At 43.9% G+C, this 22,809-nt stretch overlaps 1 pseudogene; it reads left to right on the top strand.

Annotated features, from left to right (window-relative positions):
• The first annotated feature begins 722 nt into the window (after positions 1-722).
• On the top strand, positions 723-14,864 carry LOC101003971 (annotated as a pseudogene).
• The last annotated feature ends 7,945 nt before the right edge of the window (positions 14,865-22,809 follow it).

The following is a 22,809-nucleotide window of genomic DNA, read 5'->3' as shown; positions in this document are numbered from 1 at the left end:
AGGCAGAAGGGGTGGCTCCTTTCAGCATTAAAAAGGCACAGACGGAGGCAGCATCATTACCCCAAGGCATCAGGCTCTGGTCTTCCTTCAGCTTTCCCTCCTTCCCAACATCATTAATTTCTTTCAATTTAACCACAAGAAGAAACAGGATGTATGAAGCCCCAAACAGCATTGTCTCCTTCTACTGGGGAATATCACCATTTCATTTGTATAATGTACTGAAGCTTTCACGTACATCCTTCCTCTGGTGCTGCCTTCTGCTTTTCTCTGCCTTTCTAACTCCTCCACCACTTTCTTTCTGCCAGGGAATTTGTTCAGTGTAAGCACGTGTGCACGTGTCTTTTAAAGCACAACTCTGGCTGCATTTCTAGCAAAGGAGGAAGAAGCCTTTGTGGCCCAACTAATTCAACAGGGTTCAATTACTCATGGAATATTTATTAAGTGGGAAGAAAGCAATGGTCCAACCATTTGTTACTAATCCCATGATCTGTCACCACAGAGGTCACTTGATCCTCAAATGCAGGAGTGGTTAATAACCAAAACTTGGAAACTGTTTTACAAAGAAGTCATAGACATACATCATTTATGCCTCATGATACAGATAGAAAATAGGCTTTGTGGAAGGGGGAAGATGACAAGCAGAGAAGTAGCACAGTGCACAGAGTTCCCTGAGCCCTCATTATCCCAAAAGCTTCGGCCAGGCATATGTAAGTCCCAAGCCCATGGTCAACTGTTTTGCATTCTTTTATGAAATGTTCAGCCAGGTGCCCACCACAAGAGGAGACAGAGGTGAGTGTCAAGAAAACAAAGTGTATTATACAGGTCCTAGAGACAGGAGCTACAACAGGCCACTCAGGGCCACGAGGAAAGACACCCGGGTGGTCAGGAAGCAGAAGATAGAAGCAAGTCAGTGGTTTATGCTAGAGTCTTTATTGAAGTTTCCATAGGAAAGACAAACTAGGATTGGCTAGTTTGAATAATTTCAGCAAGCTGAAAGCTATAAGTGTGTCCCTAGTTGCCTGGTACCTGGCCCTGGGATGATTAAGGCAGAGGAATATTGCTTCCTGGGGTGCATGGACCAGATAGAGGAGATGAGACCCTGGATTGGGCAATTTGAATACCCAGGGCATGCTCCCAGATGAGCCCTTTGCTGTATCCCAGAATTGGCCAGCAGTGGGAGGGACAGCCTATCCTGAGGTGGAAACAGGTTTTTGTTTTGGGGGGGTTTCTTTGCTTTTCGAGACAGAGTCTTGCTCTGTTGCCCAGGTTAGAGTGCAGTGGCACAATCTCGGCTCACTGCAACCTCCGCTTCCTGGGTTCAAGCAATTCTCCTGCCTCAGTCTCCTGAGTAACTGAGATTACAGGTGTGTGCCACCACTTCCAGCTAATCTTTGGATTTTTAGTAGAGATGGGGTTTCACCATGTTGGCCAGGCTGGTCTCAAACTCCTGACCTCATGATCCACCCACCTTGGCCTCCCAAAGTGCTGGGATTATAGGCATAAGCCACCGTGCCCAGCTGGAAACATTTTTTAAGATGCCAAAGCATATTAGTATACAGACATTTTAAATATATATACAATACATGTGATGATTAATTTTATGTGTCATCGTGCCTGGGCCATGGAATGCCCAGATTGCTGGTTAAACTTTATTTTTTTTAGATGAAGTCTCGCTCTGTTGCCCAGTCTGGAGTGCAGTGGCACAATCTGGGCTCGCTGCAACCTCCACCTCCCAGGTTTAAGCGATTCTTCTGGCTCAGCCACTCAAGTAGCTGGGACTACAGGCATGCTCCACCACACCTGGTCAATTTTTATATTTTTAGTAGAAACAGGATTTTGCCATGTTGGCCAGGCTGGTCTCAAACTCCTGACCTCAAATGATCAACCCACCTTGGCCTCCTATAGTGTCAGAATTACAAGCATGAGCCACCACACCCAGCCTGATTCAACATTATTTCTTAGTGTGTCTATGAGGGTGTTTCTGGAAGAGATGAGCATTTGAATTGGTGGAATAAGAAAGCAGATGGCCCTCCCCAATGTGGGTGGGCATGATGCAATCTGTAGAGGGACCAAACAGAAGAAAAAGGCAGAGGAAGGTCCCATTCACTCTCTGTCTGACTGCTTGAGCTTGAATATTGAATATTGATATTCTCTGCCTTTGCCGCTCTTTGTTCTCAGGTCTTCAGACCCAGACTGGAATCTACACCCTGATCAATGCAATACATTGATAGGTAGAATAGAGCTCACCAGCATCAAGTTCCAAACATTTTTGGGGACAAGCACAGGAAATATCTATATAGCTATAATACTGGGTGCTCTCTTGTCAAGGAAGTGTCCTTATTGGAAATGGAGCCTCTGGAGCCCAGAGCTGGAATCAGCCTGTTCTTTAATCAACCTAATGCAGGCCCACTGAGCCAGCTGTCTGCTAATTTACTGAAAGATCAAAAGAAATGAACCCCTAGGGCCACCACATTTTTCTCTCCTCAGAGGTGGAATAGTAATCTCCTGGGAAACAAGGCCTGAAGCTATTGAGTGCACTGGAGAAGCAACCAAACGAGAATGAATCATCCACCAACTCTTCAATCTCAGAACACCGTCGCTGCTTGGTTTGGGATTACTGGTATTTGGGGTTTGACCTGAATCCCAGGCTGATTGCAGAAATGTGGGAAACTTAATCCACATGAATGAAGGATTGAATCCATGGAAGGGACTATGATCTGGGACTCCTGAAAAGGGTGACAGAGATATCTACCTAGCACTTGAACTAGTCCCTTATAGGTACAGAGGATTCAAAGACCGAGCTGGAGATGTGGATCTGGGAATGGGATTCAAAGACCGAACTGGAAATGTGGATCTGGGAATGGGAAGGAGGCAGGAGGAAGGGAGGGAGGAACACCTTTCAGGCAGTGTACATGGTATGAAGATGAAGAGGCAAAAAGGAGTCCTGGTACTCGGTCATCAGAAAAGCGATTTCTTTCCTCCAACCCTTTTGTAGATTAAATATTTAATATGTGCAAACAGAATATTAAAACAAATGTCTAAGGTAAAATGAAACACTCCCCACTACCTCTACCATGTTAAATGAAGTAACACCTCTACAATGGCCAGCACCATGACTGAATGCATCAATGCCCTCTAGAGATCAGCTTCTGCCCCACCCTTTCTCCTTCTTCCCTTTTCTGATTCTCCCGTGCCCCTGCCCTCACATCCACCTCTATCCACACCAAACCTTTTGTTAATCAGCCAGTGCCATTCTTAGTGATGCAGAATCTCCTGTTACGGATTGAATGCTTGGGTTCCCCAAAAAGTCGTATGTTGAAGCCCTAACCCTTAGTGTGACAGTATTTCACATGGAGCCTTTGGGAGGCCATTTGGTTTAGATGAGGTCATGAGGATGAAATTCTCATGGGGTTAATGTCCTTATAAGAAGAGAAAGAGATGGGAGCTCACTCTCTCTCTGCCATGTGGGAACGTAGCAAGAAGCTGGCTATAGAAGGAGACTATCTGCAAGCCAGGAAGAGAGCCCTTGCCAAAATCCAACCATGCTGGCACCCTGATCTCAGATCTCCACTCTTCAGAGTTGTGAGAAATACATGTCTATTATCTAAACCACTGCATATATGGCCTTCTGTTATGGCAGCTGAGCTGACCAAGACACCCTCAAACTTCCTGCAAGAACAAAACCCTTAACTCCAAAATGGAGGAAAATGTACCTTTGATAAAATTTTCCTGGGCCACGAAGATTAGCAATATGTGTCTCCTTTAATAAATTAAACCAGACTATCTAAAACTCACATTTCCCAGAACACTAGGATCTCTGTAAACTTATGATCCGAGAGGTCAAGACCCTCACCCACACAGACTACCAATATTTCTCAAAATGCTGCTCCTTGACCACTTTTATCAGAAGTAACTCAGAGTGCCTGTTATAAAAATCAGATATCTGTTACTGTATACCTGTATACTGTATACCTGTCACATTGAAAGCGATTGTCAAGATCCTAGAAGTCTGTATTTTACCAAGCTCCATAAGGGCATTCTTATGAACAGTAGTATATGAAAACCACTAACAGATATACTGGTCACTACCACCCCCATTGAAACCACCTTTGCAAAATTATGATGGTAAGAGAAATCTGACATAGCTGACTCCATCTTGCTTCTAACCTCCAGGCTGTCCTTGTTCATTCCTGGACAATAGGCCAAGCTAACTTTGGAAGGAATTTAGTTTATAATTTACCTTAAAGCAAGGATGACAATAGCTATTCCCAAAACTACCCCCTTCTTGTTGGGAACGGAAACTGCCTGTGTAAAACTAAAGGAAGGCCACAAGATTAGAATTATGGGAGGGGCCAGAACTCTGCTAAAAGTGGGCATACTTAAACAATAACCAGCCATCGTTCGAAGAGGTCACAAGATTTGTAACTTCCCTAATTGCCCCTATAGATAACATCACTAGAGTGTTACCTAAGATGGGTCTTTTGATATTTTCTTTCAGACCTTTGCATTCTGGTGACCAGTTGACTCTACCTGGACTGGTGAGTCATGACTCAACTGGTCCTGAGGCCTCCACCCAGAAGCTGACTCAGTGCAAGAGGACCATTTTCCCACCCCTATAATCCCCAACCAATCAGCATTTTCCATTCCCTACCCCTCTTCCTGCCAGACTGTCTTTGAAAAACCCTAGCCTCTGACCTTTTAGGGAAGCTGTTCTGAGTAACAGACTCCCATCGTTCTGGCTTGGCTAGCTCTGCATTTAGTAAGCTCTTTCTCTACTGAAATAGCACTGTCTCAGTGAATAGACTCTATTTGTACAGCAGGCAAGAAGAACTCATTGGGCAATTACGCTATCCTTTCCTGAATATCCCACTACAAACTGGGACTCAGATAGCCATAGAGAACGTTCTCTAAACCTTTGCACTGAAAACATGGTCTGTGCAGTGCAGCACTGCATCACTAGGGACCTTGTTAGAAATGTAGAATTTCAGGCCCTAGTCCAGACCTACTGCCTCACAGTGCATTTTTCCATTAGAGTTTGAAAGTAGTGCTCTTCTCCTGGGAACCTAGGCTGCCTCCAAGAGTCCAGTGAACACCTTCAGGGTTTGCCAAGATGTTCCTACTGTCAAGATTTCAAAATCAAGTTAAAACTGAGAGAAAAACCAAGGTGAGTGTAGAGTGATTCCCTTTGGTGCCTACTCTCAAACGAGAAGCTAACAATGAACAGTTAGAAAGGAAAGTAGTGTTTTCATGGCCAGGGTGACAAGCCTTGTCATTAAACCTCTCAGATGCCCATTTTACTTTCATGGTAGAGACTGCAAGTTGTCCCCTTCTAACCCAATTCCTCTGCTTTCTTCATAATAGAATCCCTTGTATTTCACTAGTGCTTAATGTCCAAAATAGAGACCACATTACTAGCCTTCCCTGAAAGTGGGATGTCTATGTGTAAGTTTTAGCCAATGCTATAAAAGCAAAGGTACTTCTTGCAACTTCTAGGAAGTGTCCTTGGAAGAATAGAATATGGCTGGGCATGGTGGCTCACACCTATAATCCCAGCGCTTTGGGAAGCCAAGACAGGCAGATTGCTTGAGCTCAGGAGTTCAAGACCAGCCTGGGCAACATGTCAAAACCCATCGATACTAAAAATATGAAAATTAGCTAGGCATGGTGGCACATGCCTGTAGTCCCAGCTACTCGGGAGGCTGAGGTGAGAGGTCACCTGAGCCCAGGAGAGGTCAAGACTGCTGTGAGTCGTGATTATGGCACGAGACTCCAGCCTGGGTAACAGAGCAAGGCCGTGTCTCAAAAAATGAAATGTGTCTTTCTTTCCTCCTTGCTAGAATGTAGACATGATGGCTGGAGCTCAAGCAACCACCTTGGGCTGTGAGGTAGAGAAGCCACAAGATGAAAAAGGTGGCTCCTGACAATATCATGAACAGGATACTTTCCTCTGAACTTCTTCAATTTCTATTTTGTTTATGCCATTTTATTTGGGGTTTGCCTTCATTCTCAGCTAAACCAATCCCTAACTGATATGCATCCCTTTTATACCATAACATGGGTCAGGCAACATCAGCTGCGTGATACTTGTGTCCTCAAAAAGACTGAGCATCTTGACCAAAAGAAAGAGTTCCATCATTTCGGGAGATTTAGTCTAATTCTAGGTGACTATGTCTCCCACAAAGTAGTAAATGAAAAGGCACACAGGAAAGGGGTAAGGAGCAGATTTTAAAGATCTGGCCAGGTGCAGTGGCTCACGCTGGTAATCCCAGCACTTTGGGAGGCCGAGGTGGGTGGATCACCTGAGGTCAGGAGTTCAAGACCAGCCTGGGTAACATGGTGAAACACCATCTCTACTAAAAATACAAAAAATTAGCTGGGCGTGGTGGTGCATGCCTGTAATCCCAGCTACTGGGGAGGCTGAGACAGGAAAACCACTTGAACCTGGGATGCAGAGGTTGCAGTGAGCCGAGATTGTGCCATTGCACTCCAGCATGGGCAACAAGAGTGAAACTCTGTCTCAAAAAAGAAAAAAAAGAAAAAAATCTACCCTATTCTTCTACATAGTACATAGGGCTATGTTTAGCCTTTCTGTTGCCATAGATACTCCAGAAAGAACTTCATTAACCCTCCTGAAGCTCTTACCAAGATTTCTTTCTGCTTGCAGCTGGGAATTCTAACCTATTTTCTCTTATTGCAATTCAGACAAGTCTTTCTTCATCATCTTCAAGTGGAAAAAGAAGTACAGGAATTGTCTGCTACAAACAGCATTTCAATATAAAATCCTCTGTTCATCCATTACACAAACTCTTATTTCAGGTCATACTATGTGCAAGTCACTGTAGTAGGCTTGGAGTAGAGTGACATCTTTCTGAAAGCTGTTTTTGATTACTGTTTTTGTCTCTAAAAGCCAAAGCCCTGACTCCAGGCAACAGGCCAATTATTCCAAAGCCAGAGTTTGGACCTTGATCTTAAAAACATTACTCAGGGATTAGACCCTTCTGTAAATCAGAAAAATGTGATTGTTGGGTTTAGGGTTTAGGGATACATAATTACCTCTCTTCTGTTGCCCCTCAAACTCCTACATGACACTCTTATAAATTAACCTTCTTCAATAATTCAGGATAAATTCACCAAATGGATCTATTCATATTCTCTCTCTCTCCCTCACCCCCCACCCCTCTCTCTCACCTCCCAAGATAAGGATACACAATAAAGAACTTAGTTCATTTCCTGGCTCATTGTAGCTCTTCAATAAATTGTACCCTAATCTGACTTCCTTCGGTTTTATGCTTTATATTCTGTATTCTCTCTTGCACCTTACCATTTAACAAATATTTTTAAGAGTAGGAATTATTACTCTTTTGTTACTTTTTGTTATTTTTTGTTACTTTTTCTATTTGATTTCCTAACATTACTGCAAATCACCAATTATACATATTGATCTTCAGGAGGTTTGTCCAGAAAGCACCATAATTCAAAATACGAGGCAATCCTTGTATGATGAACATTTATCATTGCCATATGTTCCTATGGTTACATTTGAATGTGGACGCGCCTCTTCTGAAACCGTTGCAAGAAATCACTTCAACTAAGTCAGACCATAAAACCATGAATATCTGCACCAGAAGCAACTGGAAGGCTGGCCAGCTTCCCCAGGGCTGTGGTTTGGGTTAAAAGGGAGAAATCCAACTGACACCTTGTTAATGGGGTGTGAAACTGGGATGCTTGTGCTAACCAGGAGTCAACCTCCTTCCCAGACCCAAGCAAATGGAGCTGCCTTTTACACAGCTTGCCTCACCAATTCCCTGGCAGCTAATGAAATATTTTTATTTAAAAGGGCTTTTACAGAGCCAATAGATGTGGTTGCTGTCAAGCATCCACAGGATAATAGGAAATAGCAGTAACTAAGTGGGGCACCCTGCGTTCAGCGAATCCAAAATTATTCCCCAGGGCCAGGCCCACCTCCTGCTTTCTGGGTGGACTGCCTTGGAGTAGACCAGCTCTTACACCTGAAACTTGACCCCCCTACTTTACAGCCTGGGGCAGCTAGGCACATAAGCTACTAACACAAGAAGTCTCCATTAAAATCCTGAAGGTAGAATTTCAGTGCATGTCCCTATAACTAAAAGGAACAACTAGGGTGATTTTCTGAAGGCAACCCTTTGCATAAACAATTTAGACACACTTAACAGCATGTTCACTTATGAGAAATTCTCTTACTCGTTTCCTTTTTACAGTTCTGAAGTTATATGCACAAAAAGAAACAGAGCTTTTTCCATTCATCTGGTTTGATGTATTAGTTTTTTCTTATTCATTCTCACAACATCCTGTTGGGCCTACGCTGCTAAGAAAGTCTCTTACATATTTGGGGTGTGTGGGGAGGGGGCAGGACACTGGAAAGGCAGGATGTAGAGAAGCTTGTGATGAATTTTAACAGGAAACGTCTTTAACAAATGAAACCTCTCTTCCCTTGCCTAGTTCTGAAATGCCTCTGGCTTGAAAATTCCCCATATGCTCGTTATTTATGTACACCACGCAAACTCTAAACAAAGAACTCCATTCTTGATCCCCCCCACACAGCCTGGAGCAGCTAGGAAATTTTCCACCAGAGAGATATAGGGGGATCCGGAGCAGAAGCACACCAAGGGTCGTTGTACAAGCCGTTACTGGCAAAAGTCAAATATAAGGCTGAGGGACAATGTGGAGTAGATCCACCTGCCATGGAAAAGTTTATTTCCAGTAAGTCCAAACCTTCAAGTTGGTGCCTGTATTAGTTTGCTATGGCTGCTATAACAAAGTACCACAAAGTGGTGGGTTAAAATAGCAGGCATTCCCTGTTTCATAGTTCTGGAGTTCTGGAGGTTAGAATGCGGTGAGGAAGAATGTGTTCTCTCTCCTAGCTTCTGCTGGTGTGTTGGCAATCCTCAGTATCTCTTGGCTTGTAGAAGCATTGCCCTCATCCCTGCCTTCATCTGAACATGGCATTCTCCCTGGGTGCATGTGTCTGCATCCAAATTTCACCTCCCCCTGTCCCCCTTTTTTTTTTTTTTTTTTGAGACAGAGTCTTGCTCTGTCGCCCAGGCTGCAGTAGCGCAATCTCGGTTCGCTGCAAGCTCCACCTCCCAGGTTCGTGCCATTCTCCTGCCTCAGCCTCCTGAGTAGCTGGGACTACAGGCACCCACCACCGCGCCCGGCTAATTTTTTTTGTATTTTTAGTAGAGATAGGGTTTCACCATCTTAGCCAGGATGGTCTCGATCTCCTGACCTCGTGATCTGCCCACCTCAGCCTCCCATAGTGCTGGGATTACAGACGTGAGTCACCACACCCGGCCCAAATCCCCCCCTTTTTTAAGGATACCAGTCACGGCAGATGAGGGCCCACCTTAACTAATAACATCTGCAAAAATCCTATTTCCAAATAAGGTTACATTCACTGCTGCTAACGGTTAGGACCTCAACACATAAATTGTAGGGGACACAACTCAACCTATAACAGTGTCCAACATGAAACATCCTGACAACAAAGCTGACAGCCCTGCCTGGGGCAGCCAGTGGGAGGATCACAGATAGGTCTTTCCAAAAAAAAAAATGGCCAGGCATGGTGGCTCACGCCTGTAATCCCAGCACTCTGGGAAGCCAAGGCAGGCGGATCACCTGAGGTCAGGAGTTCAAGACCAGTCTGGCCAACATGGCGAAACCCCGTCTCTACTAAAAATGCAAAAATTAGTCAGGCATGGTGATACATGCCTGTAGTTCCAGCTACTTGGGAGGCTGAGGCAGGAGAATTGCTTGAAACCAAGAGGCAGAGTTGCTATGAGCCGAGATGGCGTCGCTTCACTCCAGCCTGCTGGGCAACAGAGCTAGACTCCATCTCAAAAAATAAACGTTAAAAAAAAGTGGTCATCCTGGGCTTCAAAGGGCAGTTTTCTGAGCCACAGAAATTCTCAAGGAAGAGCTAACGCCTGAAAGATTCTCTTTGAGAATGAGGAATGAGACCATTCAAGACAGAGTGGTCCTGCCTGCGCCCTCTGGTTCTTCATTTTCCTGCTTTTCTTTCAGCAAACAGCATCACTAAATCTGATGAGAGCAGTGTGACCGCTCAGCCTTTGCTTCCCCTACTCAGAACCGACCTTTTCTGTTGCTTCCCCTTAGACATTAATGGAAGGAGAGAAGTAAGAGATGGGGCATTAATCACCAGCCTTCAACCTCCAGTCTTAATTCAACTTTGCTCCCCCTTGAAATATTTCCTTCCTGTTTCCCTTCTCCCTCTCTCTCTTCCACCCCAAAAACCAAGAATACCGTCCATGGGAAATTTTAAGGAAAACAGTAGAGTGAAAAAGTGAAACTTCTGCAGTCAGCAACGTGTTTGACGTTCCCGAGTCCTCTCTCTCTCCTGGATTCCAAAGCCCATGAGCCCCTGCTTGTGGTGGCCAGTACGGGCACTCTTTAATTCTGATTTTGATTGAACTTTGTCAGGCCTCAAGGGAGTAGGCAAGAACTGCTGTGTAGAATTGTTTTCCAATCATTTGTTTGTGTGTTGGTCGTGTATTATTTGCTCCCTTCAAAGTATCTGTGCCATCCCTCTGCCACACAGTGGAAAAGGAGGCTCCAGGGAGAGCAGGTGGATGAGCCACTGCCAGGGCTGAGACAGAGGTGCTGGTCTTTTCCCTCCTTGGCCATGCCCAAGTCAACTTTCATCACTGAATGGGGCTGTTGGGTTGGTCTCTCCCATCATTACTGCCCCTAAGGACAGTCCTGGCCTGCAGCTTATACCTGCTCCCGATTCTGTCCCTCCTGTGCCATTTTAACCACACCCTTGGTCCAGACTGTCACCTCCTGACTGAATTGCTGTTATCACCTCCATGTCAGAGGGAGTGCAGGGCTTGTTCTCTGACGTCCCAGCCCCCTGCTCCCGTAAAACTTCTATTTTACTCAACTTACAGTTAGCACCTACCCAACGGATAAGAAAGTAGATGATCAGTCAGTGCCGAGCTTATGAAAACCAGTCGGCACTTTTTCCAGGCCGCCGTATACCCTCAGCATCTACAGGCCCTGGGAGGGTGGAATGCTTTGCAATAGCAGTTAAAAATCAGCCCCGGGGACACTGAGGGCTGTTTGGTAAATTCGTGTTCGTTTTTAGGATACCTGTTCCCTGTTACAATTTAGCTCCAGACTCCAAGTCTGTTTAGTTGCAGTCTAATGTGTGAATTTAGAGATACCAGTTTAAGATAGTAGGTGTTATTTTTATTTATTTACCAAATATAGTATTCACCATTCACCTAAACTATTCCACGTGCTTTACAAATATTAAATCACTTAAGTCAGCACAACTATATGAGATAGGTACAAGCATTGTGATTCTTGTTTTAAAGGTGAGGAACAAGACACACAAAAAGGTTTAGTAGCTTGCCTAAAGGCACACAGCTAGTAACCAGCAGAGCTGGGATTCAAACTTTGCTAGTCTAATCTAGAGTCTGAACTGCTAACCACTGCACTGAGGACCGATGATAACTATACTATGTCAATGGAGCAAAAAACGGGAGGAAATTAAGTTGCACCTGAAAGGGGAACCACCTGGATGAAAACTCACTTGTTTCTCTGTGAGGTATTTACTGCACTTAAACACAACCTTTCTCTAGCTCAACTGGGCTGGCCAGAGATTAGACAAAACAGTAAATTTTGGCACTGAGGGATAGTTATGGTTATCAAAAAAAGATGCATCCACTCGATTGGTGGTACACGAGAGAGTACTGGATCTCCGAATGCTGCTGGGCTAGACTATATTTCCTCTTACTGCTAAGAACGTTCATTCTTTCCCTGGTCTTCTGTATGGGAATTCTAACATGGCAAACACACACACACACAAAAAAAAAGCTTGCACAAATTTTATTAAAGGGTATTATTTTAACTCTGGAAAGAAAAACAATATCCAAATCTTCCACATTTTATTCTTTAATTTTTAATTATTTTATTGTATATATTTATGGAGTACAATGTTTTCCACTCATTTGTTGGTGTGTTTGTTGTGTATTATTTGCTCCCTTCAAAGTATCTGTGCCATCCCTCTGCTATACAGTGGAAAAGGAGGCAATGTGATGTTTTGATCTATGCATATGTTATAGAAGGATTAAATCTAACTGGTTAACATATGCATTGCCTCACTAATTTACCTTTTTTTTGTGATGAGAACATTAAAACTCTATTTTAGCAATTTTGGAATATGCAATACATTATTGGCTGGGCGTAGTGGCTCATGTCTGTAATCCCAGCACTTTGGGAGGCCAAGGTGGGACGATCACTTGAGTCCAGGAGTTCAAGACCAGCCTGGGCAACATAGTGTGACCCTGACTTTACAAAAAAAAAAAAATTAAAGAATAAAATAAAATAAATACAATGGGCTGACTCTGTACACGTGAGCTGTAGCATGGCAGCCCACTACTCCAGCCCACTCAAGCCGCAGAATAAAGCTCATAAAAGTGGGTGGCATCAGGGCTGGGGATCTGCACAGCAGGATGGCAAGGGCTGTCTAGCACTGAACACCCTAAGCAAGAAGGTGAGAAAAGAACTCAGCAGAGTAGACCAGAGGCATCCTGCCAGCCAGCTCCAAAAGCAGAAGAAGGAGGCGGTTCTGGCAGAGAAGAGACAGCTGGGAAGCAAGGATGGCCCTCCTCATTAGCACTAGCTGTCCAGGGATTATCTGGTCTCCCACTGAAGAAACAAATAGATGCCAGAAAGAAGCTAAGTAAAGCAGTGGAGAAGCACTTTCTGGATGACAAACTCCTCTCGTTAGACACTCAACAGGAGACAGGGATGCTGGTTAGGCAGTTGGCTAACCAGAAGCAACGGCATCTTGCTTTTTGAGATCAGCAGGCCTACCTATTTGACCATACTGCTGATTTTGTTTCTAGTGAAGAGAATAACTTGGTGGGCACCTTGGAAATTTCAGGCTATGTTTGTGGGCAGACTCTGAATGTAAATAGGTTGCTGCATATCACTGGACGTGGTGATTTCCAGATGAAACACATAGATGCCCCCATGGACCCTTTCCCTTTAAATCCTAGAGTAATTAAATCCCAAAAGGACCCAGACATGGCAATAGAGATTTGTGCCATGGATACTGTCGATGATATGGAAGAAGACCTTAAAGTCCTAATGAAGGCAGACCCTGCTAGACAGGAATCCTGACAAACAGGTTATCCCAGATCCAAGGCAGGGGGAGTAAACCTGGCCCAATGAGGAGGAGTTGAGTGAGACAAAGGATTTCTTGAAGGGAGTTTCTAAAGTGGTAAAGAATATGATGATATAGAACATGAGGATTTTGTGGAGGAGGAATCTCAGGAAGAAAGTGTGAAGATGAAGAAGAGAAGGAATGTGAAACTATGACTACAAGGGAGTCTGTGCATGATGATCTCTATGATGAGAAAGTGGATGAAGAAGCTGAGGCAAAAACGTTGGAGAAATGTAAACAAGAAAGACTGGAAGAGATGTTTCCAGATAAAGTGGACACCCCCCGTTATGCGGCTGCCAGAATTCAATTTCAGAAATACAAAGGCCTCAAGAGCTTCCGGACATCTCCATGGGAACCTAAGGAAAAATCTTCCTCAAGATTATGCTTGAATATTTCAGTTGCAGAACTTTACTACTAGTAGGAAAAGCATCTTTAAAGAGATTGAAGTAAAAGAGGTTGAAGGAGCTGATTTTGGCTGGTATGTCACACTTCATGTCTTTGAAGTCCTTGTCTCAGGGGTTGAGTGCTTCAGGCAAGGAACACCCTTGACTGCATTTTCTTCACTACCTTATGAACAGAAGATGTCAGTATTGAATATGGTAGTGAGGCATGCCCCTGGCAGCACTGACTCTGTGAAAGCTAAGGAGGAGCTCATATTCCACTGTCGATCCAGGCACTGCCAAGCCTCACCTTTATTCTCTCAGCACGCTGCAGCAGACAAACCTAAATTTCAGAGATTCCTGACTGCTGACATGGCCCTGGCGGTGACGGTATATCTGCCAATCACTTTTCCTCATTCATCTTTGCTGCTTTTCAAGCAGGAAAACAATGGAATGCACAATCTCATTGCTACAGGCCATCTTTTGTTGGTGGATCCAAACAGAATGGTCATTAAGAGAGTTGTCCTGAGTGGTCATCCTTTCAAAATTTGTACTAAGATGGCAGTGGTATGTTCTTCAATAGAAAGGATGTGCAGTGTTTTAAACCGGTGAAATTGAAAACAAAGTGGGGCCGCAGAGGACACATCCAGGAGCCTTTAGGTACCCATGGCCACATGAAGTGCAGCTTTGATGGGAAGCTAAAATCTCAGAATGCAGAACTGATGAACCTCTACAAACGAGTTTTCACCAAATGGACCTATGATCCAAGTGTACCAGAACCGGCATCTTGAGTGAAAAGTGAGATTTCTTCAACAGTACCTCAGGTGGGCATGGAGTAATGGATTTAAAGAGATTCTGTCTTACTGGTGCCAGTCAGCACTCCAGGGATAGGAGTCACAAGTTGTGACTGGGCAAAGTTGATTTTCTGCGTCAGCCTGTCAGTCTGCTGCGCCATTTTGTGAGACATTTTTTTTGGCCTTAACAAAATGTCTCAGCTAAGTATGGAAGTTTTTCTACTACGTAATCCAAAAAGCTCTTAAATCTTACTGAAATAAAAATAAATGCATAAACACAATGTATTATTAATAACTGTGCTCACCGTGTTGTACAATAGATCACTAAAGGATATTCCTCCAGTGTCGTTGAAACTTTGTACCCTTTGACCACATTTCCTTTTCAACTTAGTCACTGACTTGCTGATGTTTGGCTTTGACAGCAATGTGTTTCCAGAATGCGTTTCCATTCCTTCCTCAGAGCAGGGAGGGCAGTGAGGCTTGCTTCTTTTGCTTTTAAGTTGATTCTTTCCTCTGAGGGAGGGAGCCCGTCATCCTTACGTTCCTCATCTGCTGGGATAGCACTCCAAAGTCACCCTCACCATTTGGCAAATCCAGATTCTGTCAGATGTGCCCACGCGTTTGTTGTTTCTCAACAAATGGAAGAACTACGGTGATTACTGCTGCTCAGTAAATTAAACTTAACAACCTAGTTTATTCCAGCAGGTTCCCGGTAAACAGCGCTGCAGCTGAAAAGGCTTATCCTGTTTATGTTAACATGAAATATCCCGGGTCGAAGCTCCCAGAGCAGGGCAGAGGCTGCACTCCCTGAATGTGAGCTGTTTGAAGGGCTTTCTGTTTTGACAAATGGTGTTTAGATAAGAAAGCCACTGTTGATGTGATGTTTTGTATCAACTTTGAGCTTTTGACGTAGATGGAGGTTGTTCTATTTCAATATATGCCAGGCCTTCTTAAAGAGGCAAATCATCGCTCTGTGTAATGGTTGGAAGTCCCCCATTGGCAAACCCTCCATACGCGGCATGACCTTCTTGAGTTGCTGTTTCCGCATCAGGTTTCTCAAGCTCAGCACTATCACCACAGGACTGAGTCATGCTTTGTTGTGGGCCGTCCAGTGCATTGCAGGATGCTTAGCAGTAACCTGACCTCTACCCATTAAATGCCAGTTGCACCCTCCCACAAGTCCTGACAATCAAAACTGCCTACAGACATTGCCAAATGTCCTCTGGGGAGGGGAGAAAACCACCCTCCACCCACTCACCTGCATTGAGAACTACTACTCAAAGTTAAAAACAACATTCTTTTTATGAAGGCCAGGAAGGACAGGACAGTTTGTAGAACATTCAGGTACTCTCAAAGCATCCTCAGATTGGTCTCTTCTTTCATCCATGTCCACAGGGAATCTGACATTGAAACTAGAAAACACAAATATTTAAAAGACATTACCAGAGTCTCACTAAAAATACAAAAAGTTAGCTGGGCACGGTGGCGGGCGCCTTCAGTCCCAGCTATTCAGGAGGCTGAGGCAGGAGAATGGCATGAACCCAGGAGGTGGAGCTTGTAGTGAGCAGAGATCGTGCCACTGCACTCCAGCCTGGGCAACAGAGAAGACTCTGTCTCAAAAAAAAAAAAAAAAAAAGACATTACCAGAAAAATTAAAATCATCCAGTGAGTATTCAGTATAAGTGTTCTTTATGTGCCCCCAACGTGGTCTCCTGCCCAGATTCTTTAAAAGCTTTCTGTCCCATCAGCCTTAAAAAGGAGGGAGGCCAGTCATGGTGGCTCACGTCTGTAATCCCAACACTTTGGGAAGCCAAGGCAGGAGGATCGCTTGATCCCAGGAGTTCGAGACCGGTCTGGTCAATATAGTGAGACCTTGTCACTACAAAAAATTAAAAAATTAGTCAAGCATGGTGGCACACATCTGTAGTCCCAGCTACTCGGGGGACTGAGTTGGGAGGATGGCTTGAGCCTGAGAGATGGAGGTTGCATGAGCTGTGATCATGCCACTGCATTCCAGCCTGGAAAAAAAGCAAGGCCCTGTCTGGAAATAAATAAATAAATAAATAAATAGTAAAGAAATCGTGTCACATGCTACAATATAGATGAACCTCGAAGACATTATTCTAAGTAAAGTAAGCCAGGCAGAAAATGACAAATACTGTGTGATTCCACTTACATAAGGTCCCTAGAGTATTCAAATTCAGAGAGACAAGAATAGAAGGGTGGTTCCCAGGAGCTGAGGGAAGAGGGATGTGGGGAGTTGTTGTTTAATGGCCACAGAGTTCCAGTTTTGCAAGATGAAAAGAGTTCTAGAGATTGGTTGCATGACAATACAAATGAAACGAACACTACTGAACTATACATTCAGAAATGGTTAAGATGGTAAATTTTACCTTATGTGTTTTTACCACAATAAAAAAAAACTGATAATAATAAAGAAAAATAGCACCAGCCTGGTGCCTTGATGACAGGGCAGTGGTTTATGACAGGACATGGAGTGTTCTGTTGATGGTAGGTGGTAGATGGGAAAGTAGAATTAAGAATTAAGCATGGTTTGGAAAAGGTGTCATAATTCAGAAAAGAGATTCTCTCACTAAAACTTTGGTTAAATTTGGATCCTTTGAGCTGATCCTATTCCCAAAAGTCCAAAAGCTACTGTGAAATTCATCAATCATTCTTTGAGACTTTTAGCATTACATATCACACTCATCATTATTTTTACCAGGACCCTAGAGATGGGTGTGTGTATGTGTGTGTGTGCGTGTGTGTGTGAGAGAGAGAGAGAGAGACAGAGAGAGAGAAAGTAGCTGTAGTGCAGTAGCATCAACTTATGATGTCTCACAACCACTTTTTAAGGAAAGGAAGCCAGGATTGGAGAGGGACAACTGCAGCTCAATGAGGATAAATGTGTTCCCCAGCAAACTCCAAAAGCCTCCACAGAGGCCATGCTGAGGAAATGAGGAGAGGGCAGCAGGGATTGGAGGTGGAAAACTGTAGCTCAATGAGGATAAAACAGTGGCCCCCAGCAAACTCTAAAAGCCTCACAGAGGCCATGCTGAGGAAATGAGGAGAGGGCAGTCCCCTGGGCCGCCACCTCCACTCCAACCAGAGCAACTCTACGCCCTGTGCTCTCCATGTGGGCTTCCACCTAACACTCCACTTGAGGAAAGGATTCTGCACCTAAACTTTGAAAGCCACTAGATTAGGAACAACTGTACATTCCTTTACCACTTAAACATTCTGTGATCCCAGTAGATCTTGCCTATTATTCATTTGATCATTTTGGCAGCCAATCACCCTCCCCAAAAAAACTGGAGTGCCCAGACATAATCCAGGCATGTCACTAAGAAGTAACAAAAAAAAATAATGCAGGCCTTATTCTCAAGAAACTCATGGTGTAGTGGGATCCAACTGCATGTAAACCGAATAACTACTGCTCAATATTCTAAGAGAGGGAATTACAAGTGAGACGGAAGCAAAAAAAAAAAAAAATAGTCTTTATCACAAGAAGAAATTCTAACTAAGTAGAAATGAAATGTAGTGAATCTTATAGCTGGGAGGATTCCTGGAGTAGTTCACAAGATGAAGGTCAGAACTGCAGGAGCTGGGACCTGGGAATGAGACCCAGAGACTCGGAAGCATGAGGCTTCCATGACACAGTCACCGCAGGCAAGCCCTCTCCACTTCAGAAAAACATATGCCTGGCTGCCTGCCGTCCCAGCTTAGCAGCACCAGTGGGAAGAAAGAGCTTTCTCTCCCAATGCCTCTCCATCCATTCCAGGAAGAACCATTTGGGCTCTGTTTGAGTTCCGCGCCACTGCTGGCAGGGGATGCAACCCATCCATTAGCCAGGCCAGGGTCCTGAGCACCCTGCTTATCCCCACACTCATCATTAAAGGGGCTGAAACCAAAAAGAAGGGGGAAGGAAAAGCTACTGAGCAGAACAGTCACCACTACAGGAGGCTCCGAACTACCAGGCAGATGGATCCGCATAAGTGAAGGGTGGCTGTCCACCTTCCTGTCCAGCCCTCTTGCTGTCCGCTCATATTATACTAGTCCTCTCTTATCTGCAGGGGACACATTCTAAGAATCCCAGTGGATGCCTGAAACCACAAATCATACCAAGCCCTACAAATGCTATGTTTTATTCTATACAGTACATATATAATACACCTATGAGAAAGTTTAATTTATATATTAGGCAGAGTAACAATAGCAACACAGAACAATTAAAACACTATGCCAGCATCACTGTTCCTGTGCTTTGAGGTCATTATGAAGTAAAATAAGGGTGACTTGAACACAAGCGCTCTGAAACCGTGGCAGTCGATCTGATAACCGAGATGGCTCCTAGGTGGCTAACTGACAAGGAACAGAGGCAGCGTTGACACACTGCACAAAGGTATGATTCATGTCCCCCGCAGGACTCAGTGGGCACAGTGCCGGATTTCAGCACTCGATTCAGAATTTTAAAACTTATTTGAATTGCTTATTTTGGGAGTTATTCCCTTGAATATTTTTAGACTGCTGTTGACCATAGGTTAACTTAAACTGTGAAAAGTGAAACTGCAGATAAGCAAGGACTGCTGTACACCACCCGGGTCACCTGGAACCATTTCTGTGAAAGAGGCATCCAGAGGGGGGAACCACGGGCCCAGACTTCATTAGCCATTAGATTCCTAGGGCTGCAGGAACAGAGTACCATAAACTGGGTGACTTTAAACAAAGAAATGTATTTTCTCACAGTTCTGGGGGCTAGAAGTCTCAGAGGATGGTGTTGGCAGGGCCATACTCTTTCTGAAACCTGGAGGGAAATCCTTGCTTGTCTCTTCCTAGCTTCTTCCGGTGGTTGCCAGCAGTCTTCGGCATTCCTTGGCTTGTAGTTGCACCGTCTCCCATCTTCATGGCATTCTCCCTGTGTGTCTGTGTCTTCACATAACCAGCTTCATATAAGGACACCAGTCATATTGGATAAGGAGCCCTGTCCACTCCAGTATTACGTCTTAACTAATTACACTTTCAGTCAACCTGTTTCCAAATAAGGTCACATTCTGAGGTTCTGGGGGCCAAGTCTTCAATGTATCCTTTTCAAGGACACAATTCAACCTGTAATAGCCAAACACCGGGCTTTTATGCAAAACCTCTGAAAGGAAAACTTTAAGCCTTTTCCATTTTGCTTGTACCCAGCAACATCGACAAGGTCAAAGACAGTAGCGGACTAAGATACAACACAACAAAGAAAACAAATAGAGCCCAATCCTTATAAGAGCAAAAGAGGTTAAAAATACATAATGCAAAAAGTTTGTATTAACTTGAAACTATTGAAACTACAAGTAAGAAGTCATGGCCTGGAAACCCAGATTTGACCGCTCATAAATATCAGTATTCTGCAATTTGCCTCATTATTCAAGACCATGCAGTACTTTATGGAAACATAAAATTGGCAACTCAGCCCTTAAACCATGTTTTAATAAGTAGCAGCTAATCAGGCAAAGCGTTTGCATGTCTGTTATTTTGGGACTGTTTCAACATCTCTCAGGGATTGTAAATGTCCTTACTTGCAGCAAACAGTACCCAAGGTAGTAGCAAAATATAAGCCACAGCTACGCAATTATGCTACTGTGAGAATATGTTCTCAGCAGGTGAGAAAGTAAATGCAGGCAAGGTAATTAGGAAAGAAACTTAGCAATGAACGGAAAGCTTGGGGCAGAGACTAGGTAACGAAATACAGACTTCAAGGAGATACCGTTGAGCTCTAATGCAAAGATTTTAGCTTTGTCTAAATATTGAGAGCTGTCTTACAATGAGATTAGTTGTTTCCAACCTGGGACTGATCATTTTACAACCTTGGTTCAAAGATCAGCTTTACTGACTTTGTGTACTAAAAGAGAGAGACAGATAGAGAGAGAATGTTAGAGAGGCATGACAGGGTTGAGGAGGAATGAGTAAATTGCTTCTCTTTTTTTTCTAAGAGTTCTGAGTGAATCAACTGAACTTCCATTTTTCTGAAATGAGGAATCGTGAACTACCAAGTGATTTTTGCTCCCTGTACACATGATAAATGTTTATTAAGAACATGAGGTCTATCACTCATCACTCAAAGTAGTACGATTTGGAAATTTTCTCCTTTTGCTCTCCCAGGGATCATAACACCTTAAATTCCACCAGTAGAGTCATCTGGGGAAAACAATGTTCCTTTTCAGGGGGTCTTGCTTTAAAATGCATAAGTTCAGGCCCAAGACTCAACTCAAGCACAATATCCACTAAGTAGTGCTCTACATTTCTGCTCTAAGCCCCCACCCACAACCTACTGGCTAGGCCGAGCTGTACTGAATAGCCCCTTCTCATTGCTCTCATAGGCCCTGAAAAGATAAAGTGACCCTGCATCTTCCTTTCCATTGATCCACTATAATTTTTTAGCTTTCTCTTTCACTTTCTAAAATTTCTCAATTTTGATTAAAAAGTTCATGGTCAACTTACTTATTCATTCTTGTCCTCTGCCTGCCCCTGCCATAGTGCCTTGCATCTCCCATTAGAATGAAAGCAATAGAGACTGTGTTGCATTTCTTTTTTTACTTCCAGTGGCTAGAGATGCCTGGCATATGGCAGCTAACCAGTAATTTGTTGAACTTAGCTAAATTAAATAGAAATGTTCTTCAGTCATTAACACTATACTGTCCAATCACTTACCAGCTTACCAGAAAGGAGGGACCCCAAATATCAGAACACTGGGGCAATAGAGGATAGATGAACCCACCAAAAAAGACCAGCAAGTGCCAAAAAAGACTTTACCTATTTTACCCCCATCTTAGCCTATTTTCTGTTGCTATAACAGAAATATCTGAGACTAGTTAATTCTTTTATTGAGACAGTGTCTCACTCTGTGGCCTAGGCTGGGGTGCAGTGGCATGATCACTGCAGCCTCAACCTCCCAGGCTCAAGCAATCCTCCCTCCTCAGCCTCCCAAGTAGCAGAAACCACAGATGTGCACCACCACACTTGGTTATTTTTTTTTCATTTTTTGCAGAGACATGGTCTCACTATGTTGCCCAGACTGGTCTCAAACTCCTGGGTTCCAGCAATCCTCCTACCTCAGCCTCCCAAAGTGTTGGGATTACAGGCATGAGCCACTGTACCCAGCCTGAGTAAGTTATTTAAAAAATAAACGTACTCGTTATAGTTCTGGAGGCTGGGAAGTCCAAAATCAGGGAGCTGCACCTGTTCAGCTTATTGTGAGGGCCTCGTGCTGTGGTCATAACGTGGCAGAAGTCATCACATGGTGGGAGCACATGTGAGAGCAGCAGCAGGCACAGGCACAAGAGAGGGGACAAAGGAGGAGGCCAATCTGCTTTATTACAACCAACTCTTCTTGACAATGAAACCGTCACCACGAGAACTAATGCAATCTTGCAAGGAAGATGTTAATCCCTCTGAATGACCCAATTACCTTTCAAGGGTCCCACCTCCCAACACCATTACATTGGTAATTGCATTTTAACCTGAGTATGGTGGGGACAAACCACACCCAAATCACAGCACCACTTCTACCCCACCAGGCAGTCTGTTTCCACCCACCAGCAGGGAGAGTAGTAAACACAAGGCCTGCCTACAGGGATCTTTATCTCAGATACACTCAGGCAGCACCAGGGGTCATATGTGGCCACCTGCTCAGGCTCTGAAGGTTCTTTCTTTATCTCTTTTTTAGACTCTTTATCTTCCCACATATTTTGCTTCTCTTCCTGGCTCCACACGCTTTTGTCTCTGTAATCAGATTAAATCAACCACCCCTGATTTTTAGCAATCATAGCCTGCCACAACTAGCATTTGTTCATAAAAGAGAGTATGTGCATTTCTCAAAGCAAAGTGAAGAATTATCCTCAATGGGAAAGTTCCTCAACAACAGTTATTGATCCTGATGCTGCCTCTCTCCACAAATGGAGTGAGGAAAACCTAAAAGTCAATGGTCCTTACTATAATTCTTACTACAGACTATGATTCTTACTATAGACAGCAGAGCTACCATGAAACCTCTAGTACACCCTAGGAAATTCCATATAAAAACATACAAAAACAATAACCCAAAGAAAACCCCTGAATTATTCAGTCAATGATTATTTATTAGTTTGTTTTCATGCTACTGACAAAGACATACCTGAGACTGGGAAGAAAAAGAGGTTTAATTGGACTTACAGTTCCACATGGCTGGGAAGGCCTCAAAATCATGGCAGAGGGGAGCAAAGGGCACTTCTTACATGGCGGTGGCAAAAGAAAATGAGGAAGATGCAAAAGCAGAAACCCCTGATAAAACCATCAGATCTTGTGAGACCTATTCACTACCATGAGAACAGTATGGGGTAAACTATCCCCCATGATTCAAATTATCTCCCACCGGGTCCCTCCCACAACA

This window comes from Papio anubis, chromosome 5 (assembly GCF_008728515.1).
Source record: "Papio anubis isolate 15944 chromosome 5, Panubis1.0, whole genome shotgun sequence".
Taxonomy (NCBI): Eukaryota; Metazoa; Chordata; class Mammalia; order Primates; family Cercopithecidae; genus Papio; species Papio anubis.
Note: the sequence above shows the minus strand (reverse complement) of the source record. Positions and strands in the feature narration are given on the sequence as shown.